The sequence below is a fragment of the Ursus maritimus genome, unplaced genomic scaffold (genome assembly GCF_017311325.1).
Source record: "Ursus maritimus isolate PB19 unplaced genomic scaffold, ASM1731132v1 scaffold_10, whole genome shotgun sequence".
In the NCBI taxonomy this organism is placed as follows: Eukaryota; Metazoa; Chordata; class Mammalia; order Carnivora; family Ursidae; genus Ursus; species Ursus maritimus.
Genome location: NW_024423344.1, coordinates 78,592,525 through 78,599,190, shown reverse-complemented (window position 1 = coordinate 78,599,190; position 6,666 = coordinate 78,592,525). Strand labels below are relative to the sequence as shown.

The 6,666-nt window shown below is 59.2% G+C and overlaps 1 long non-coding RNA gene across 1 annotated transcript; it reads right to left on the bottom strand.

Annotated features, from left to right (window-relative positions):
• Positions 1-2,332: 2,332 nt before the first annotated feature.
• On the bottom strand, positions 2,333-4,965 carry LOC103657530. The gene is made up of 3 exons (XR_566871.2): positions 3,649-4,965; positions 3,158-3,239; positions 2,333-3,036 (listed from the first exon to the last, which is right to left on the bottom strand). It is a non-coding gene; the product is annotated as an uncharacterized LOC103657530 (long non-coding RNA).
• Between the last annotated feature and the right edge of the window lie 1,701 nt (positions 4,966-6,666).

The window sequence follows — 6,666 nt, the reverse complement described above, 5'->3', positions numbered from 1 at the left end:
CTGCTTCCATACTTTCTTTCCTCGCGTAGCTTCTCCAGAAATGAAAGACGGAGGGTCTGGAAGTGGCGCATCGACCGTCCACGGCAGGCCCACCAACACCCACAGACGGGCCTCCCTGACGCTCAGTGTCACTGACCTCCCCACTTGCCTCTGGGTGAAAAGCAGCCTATTCTCCACCCGCCGGCCCAGCGCCAGCTTCCTGGCCCCTGCAGACACTCTCAGACTCCCCTGCGGCGCACCCTAATCCATGGCTGTCCCCCGCGGCAAAGCCGGTCCTGCGTGGGGGTCCATGAGGAAGGCAGGCAGAAGAGACTTCAAGGACGTGCCAGGCCCCAGGATCAGCAGCAGCAGAGTGGCCTGAGTCTCACCGAACGGTGGCAGATGAAGACTGGGTAACTCTAAGGGCCCCAGAGTGACACAGAGAATCCAAGAGGGGCTGGGTTGAGGGATGACCTAAGCTTTGGGATTTGGGAATATCTGGAGCCAGAGAGCACTGAAGCCCCAACTGTGTGTGCTGCCAGGACTGCCAGGCCCGGGGAGCAGCCGGGTGCAGCGGAGCAGCCAGGCCCGGGGAGCAGCCGGGTGCAGCGGAGCAGCCAGGCCGGCGCGGAGCAGGCAGCCGGCCAGGGGCAGGGGTGCAGCGGGCAGCCAGCCCGGCAGCGTGCAGGGGCACCGGCGGGGAGCAGCCGGGCCTTAGGGGAACAGCCAGGCCCGGGGAACAGCACCTCTCTGTTCCTACAAGCAGCTTACTGCAGGAATACTGGGCAGCTCTCAGCATCTCCAGGACGCTGGAGAACCAGGCAGGTAACAGAAATCAGAAATGGCCACAGGGCATTCTGGCCAGAGTTGGCCCCCAGTTCTGCACGGTCTCCCCAGTATTCCAAGTGCAAAGGAACAGCCAGCTCGTGGGCTCCCCGCAGGGTTCCTCCTGCCCTGAGGCTGCCAGGGAGCCAACTGCATCCAGCTCTTCCTCCCATGCAGACTGTTCTACTGTGGACAAGGGGAGAAGACCTGTCCTCCAAAGGAAGAGGTGCTTCCACGTCCTCCCCAATCAGGGAGGCCATGAGCCACACCCAGACGGGACCTCGGAGTCTCCAGCCCAAGTTACTGAGCTCACTCGCAAGCAGCAGAGAGCCCACTGGGTACCACGGATCACCTGCAAAGCAGCCACGTGGGCTGAAGCAGCTCGGACTGAGGCTGCATCTGGACAGAATTCCAGAGAAAGGGAGATGTTCACTAAAGGCAGGAAGAGCGGACGGGTCGGGCTGTGGCCCAGGTGTGGCAGAGCCGAGCCCGCGCGCTTCACAAAGCCAAAAACGTGGGGGTCCGGCTTCACCGCCACATGCCTCTGTCACACACCTGCCGACACTCTGGGGCTACTGGAGGGCCCTGGCCAAGATGTGTCTCCTATGACTCCCAGCGTTAGGAAGGAGCGACACGCCAACACCCGCTACAGCACGCGTGTGCCTCGGGGACAGCGCGCTCAGCCTAAGCCAATCACAAAAGGATGAACGCCGTCCGATCCCACTCGGGACTAGTCAAAATCACGCAGACAGAAAACAGAACGGAGGTCACCCGGGCCGGGGACGTGGTCTGGAATAGGGACGGCTCTGCAGGATGTAGAGTCCCAGAGACAGATGCTGGTGAGGGCTGCACCGTGACAGGAAGGTGCGCGGTGCCACTGACTCGGATCCCATGTAACGGTCACGGCGCCGAGTTTTACGTTAGGTATATTTTACCACAATAAAAACACTGCTGCAGGAGTATCTCACTGATGCGTCAGAACGTTTGGGACAAACGGCTTTGGGAGCTGGCCACCCTCCTGTGGTCCTGAGGACCTCGCGGCACGTTTGCTGCCTCACTGGAACACGCAGCATATCAGAGAAGCACACAGAGCGGCACGGGACCTGCCCAGAGCGCGGCCAGGCCGGGCCCCTCTGCTCCTTTCTCCCCGGTCCCCACCGCGGCTGACGGCCAGGCCAGGCCCCTCTGCTCCTTTCTCCCCAGTCCCCGCCGCGGCTGACGGCCAGGCCGGGCCCCTCTGTTCCTCTCTCCCCGGTCCCCGCCGCGGCTGACAGGCCAGGCCGGGCCCCTCTGTTCCTCTCTCCCCGGTCCCCGCCGCGGCTGACGGCCAGGCCGGGCCCCTCTGCTCCTCTCTCCCGGGTCCCCGCCGCGGCTGACAGCCAGGGAGCGGAGGAGGTGAGGGCTGAGGGTCCCCCGCGGGGCTGCCACCACCACGTCAGTGAACACAGGACGTCAGTTCTCTGGCTGAGATGTGAACAGTCCCCGTCGGGTGTCGCGGCTCCTGCGGGATCCCAGACCCTGAAGATGCCCCTTCATGAATGGGAGATGAGGGCTGGAAAAGGCAGGGACAGCAGGCCTGGGAGGGCCGGGGAGGAAAGGAGCCCCGAGGACAGAGGCGCAGGGGGAGGGGAGGGGTGACCCCGCACACACCTGCCTCCTCCCTCTGTCAGCACCAGCCCCGGGCGGAGGCTCTGCACTGCACTCCGGGCGGTTCCTGACTGGGGACACCCAAACTGGTATCTGGTTTCATTCCATCCTATCAACAGTTAGATGTCCGCAGAAGATTAAATGGCCAGAAAGTGATCTTCCCACACAGTCAACAGGGACGGAACTTTCCATTCTGCCCGAGACAACTGGAACCCGAGAAGCCATGGCACCAAACAAGAGGTAAACCCGCTGAGATCTTCTTCCAAAGACAGGCCACCTCAGCAATCCCACAGGTCTGTCCTGTGGGCTGAACGGTGTCTTTTTATTCAAATATGTTCAATAACGTGAATTCTTACACCCACAAGAACCACGGAATTTCTAGAAGACTTCCTTTCGCAAACACTGACGTGGCTTTGAAGCAGGATACCAACACAGATGGGCCTCTAGCCATCCCAAGTCCGCTGAGACTCAACGGACTTTGCTTTCGACTCTCCAGTCTCTGCTGACGGTAACCACACACGCCTCATTCCAATGCCCAGACAAATGCCCATCCTAGGTGTCTTCCGGCGCCGGGTTCCCAGGCGGCTGTAGGAAAACAACCCACTCCTGAGACAGTGAAGGCGCTCGACACAGAGCCCCCACAGGCCTAGGCGCTAAATGCCGGCCGCGCAGCCCAAAGAACGTGAGGAAAGGCAGAAGTGCTGACCGATTTCTCTCCAGCCAGAGGGCAACACGTCAGAACAGGTTTCCAGCCTCAGCGGGGACACTGGGCCGGTCCGTGGAAGGGGCTGCAGGGAGAAGATGTGGGGTATGTGACTGGCAGTGAGCACAGACATTTCCCTCGACAAGGAAAGGGCCGCTGCTCTGGGCCTGTCCCTGCGCGTTGCTCGCTCCCCACCACACTCGTGATTGGCCGATCTGCGGAGCCTACCTGAGCCTCCTAATTATGGTTTCCGAGGTGGTGATGCAAGAGTGGAAAAGAACCTGCCCTGGAGACAGGCCAGCCCCCGCCCGTGGGACCTGGGGCTACACATCCTGCCTCCCTCTCACCATGGGGTTTAGTTAAAGACCCCCCAGACCCGGGAGGGCTGCCGGGAACCAGCCCTCACGCCGATCCCCAGGTTAGCCCAGCCATGAACAGAGCAGCTCGTCCACCTCTGCGGGGAACAGGGGGGACTTAATTAGGCTGCTCTTTACCTGTGGGACACTGTGTTCTCCTGGGAACGACTGGCCAGGTTTTCTGGGAAGCAGACACCAGCGGCAGGATTTCGGGAAGAGCGTAGCTCTAAGCGTGGGGAAGGAGAGTGGAGAGAGCACCGGGAAGCAAACACAGATGAGGTTCTTGACTCCCCAGCGAAAGCTCTCGCGTCTGACCCAGCGTTTCCGGACTCCGGCTGCGTGCTGCCCCCACGCCTGGCTGGGGCGGGGAGCCCCAGGCGGGACGGTGCCCCCTCCACCTTCCTTACCACTGCTCCGCGGCTGGGGAGGCTCCCACATACACTGCGAAAGCCGGCGGGGCAGGAGGGACTCAGGCAGGAGGGACCCTGGCGGCCTCCCTGTCTGCTCCCGTAGATCCAGAAGTTAAATCCCCCTTCACACCTTGGGCACCTTCCCAGAGACGCCATTCTCTGTAAACTCAAGTCTGGAACTTGGGAAAGCCAGGACTTCAAAACCGAAAGCAAAACCCGTAGCCCGAGAGCAGGCCGCCAGGCCATGTCGTGCGGCAAGTGCAGGGGGCTCTGCCTTGTCTTTGCTTCTGTCTCATGCGCAGGGCTGAAATTCGGCCCAACTCACCACCCTGCCCTCTGAGTTTTCATTTTGAACAAATAACTTAGGACACTCTCCCTACTTCAAGTCACTTTTTAGACCACAGAGTTTTACAGCAAATTCTAAGTTACAACAGACTGGAAAAGGAAGCATCTCTGGTTTGGAAGATTATGGAGAAGGCAGGTGAGGCTGCTGTAATCCTGCCATTCCCCTGGTGCCTGGGGCAAGCCGTACCTGCAGCAGGCTAGAGGGCTGCGGTCGCTACGTGCTGCGGCCAGCGGCAGGAGCAGGGCTCAGGCACCAGGAAGGAAAGGGGCACCAGGCAGGAAGCACCGTTCTCCCTCGCTGTCCGTGTCTGTGCTTACAGGCCCAAGCGGCTGACACAGGGACTGGTCACCTGCTGGGTCCCTTCTCCTTCCCCCAAATACAAAATATGCCAAGCCCCCTCTCCGATGTCACCTACACATGTGACCTCTGACCCCAGCGCACCTGCCTTCACGCCCCCAGCACGGGCTCCTGGCTGCCTCCAGCATCCACCATTGCTAATTCCGAATCGCTACCAGGTGTGTGGAAAGACAGGCGCGGGAGAGGCAGGAGGAACTGCACCCTCGTCCGCTCCAGGGAGCCACAGGGGCAGCAGGGAAGAGCAGCAGCTGTGTGTGACCGTCCCCTCACAGTTCATAAAACAGCTTTTGTTATTTCAGTATTTGCCCGGTGAAGGAACTGGTCTTCTTCCCCAGCTGTCGAGCCGCCCCCCGTGAGCGACCTGGCTTCTCCTGTCCTGCTAGTAAAGGCTTAACACCTGGGGCTCCCACCCACGGAGAGCGAACAGCAAATGCAAAGCTAAGGTGTCAGAGCCACAGGCCCAGGGAAGTCACACACACCTGCCAGACGCAGGGCCTGGCCTCCACAGCTCGTCCCCCACCCGCCCCCCCCTGCTGTCACAGCTAGAGCCACGCCGTGGCAGCGCTCGCTCATTTCCATCATCAGCGAGCCCAGGGGCACTGCTGGGTGCTGGCAGGGGCCCCCCAACTGAGGACCGGCCCGAATCTGGAAACAAACACAGTTCAGAGCCACACAGGCGATGCAAAGAGACCATCGCCATGAGGCACACCTGCTTGGCGCTCGCTGACTAGAGTTTATGTGGTCAGAGGCTACCTCCTGGCCTCTAAGATACAATTCAGAATCGATCTGAAAAGCTACCGTTCCAGAAGGGCCCAGGAGACCAGAGACCTGGCTTCCACGTCACACCCTGCACAGCGACAAAGACACAGTCCCGAAAACCTGGTCAAATGGTTACTGACAGCAGATTTCACCCCTGGCCCGCGACAAACATGTGGGCGTGGAGCGAGAAGGCACGGGCCAGGCCCCAAGCATGTCCCGGCCCTCGCCTGAACCCAGATTCCCGGGGATGGGAGGGCAGAGGGCCAGGGAGCATGGGGGCCATGGGGACAGGTGGCAGCCCAGGGCCCCGCCCCCTCGCACATCTGAACCCTGACAGACAATGGGCACCCTGAGCTCCCTCTTAGGGTCGGCTCCAGAGCTCAGCCCACGGCCAGGCCACAGAAGAATAAAACAAAGTGGAATCAGATATTCACGTTCCAGAATTCCGCACAGGTGGGGGAGAAGGCACTCCCTGACTGCCGGGACTGTGTGTGGCACGGTGGGGACAGGACAGCTCCGAGCCGCAGGCCAACCCCCGGGGCACAGGACACACCCCAGTGAGGGGTGGGAGATGACCTCCCTCAAACTAAGGACATCTCCAAAGATGCAAGGGTAAGAAATACATAAAAACCAATGTCGACCCATTTTTTAATGTAGTGTGAGGGTGCGAAGGAAAAGCCATTAACTCTCTATGTTTACTTCTTCCTTACCTGTCAACTCCGACCATCACCTGCCAAACAGGGCGTCTGGCCAGCGCACCACACGGCGTGGTTTTTAATGAGACAAACTACAGTATAATTACTCCATTTTACAGCTAAGTTTCTCGTTAATAAATCAGGTATGAAGTAGAGGGACCTGCAGCTTTTGGAACCATGCTGTTCTCTAAAAATAAAGAGAACAATTTATGAAATCAAAAAATTACTCCACTTTAAGAACAAAAAAAAACTCCTATCACCTTTGGTAAAAAGAACAGGACGTCACTTCCCACAGAATCAACCACTTTACAGAAGACGTTCTCCAATGTACTTTCAGATTTAACTAACCTACTTAATTTGTTAGTGAAAGAACATCATGTTACAGATTAGCTGAGAATGGACAACGTGTTCGAATCACTCAGCAGAATGAAGCTTCTGCAAGAAAATGTCCATGAAATGCTGCCCCCCCCCCTTCTCCCAAATGCACGCAGGAAACAGCAGGTGACTCCACACCACTACACAAGCCTGTGGGGCTGAGCTGCCTGCGACACGCCGAGCCGTGGACACCTCACCTTCAGGAAATTGTCTC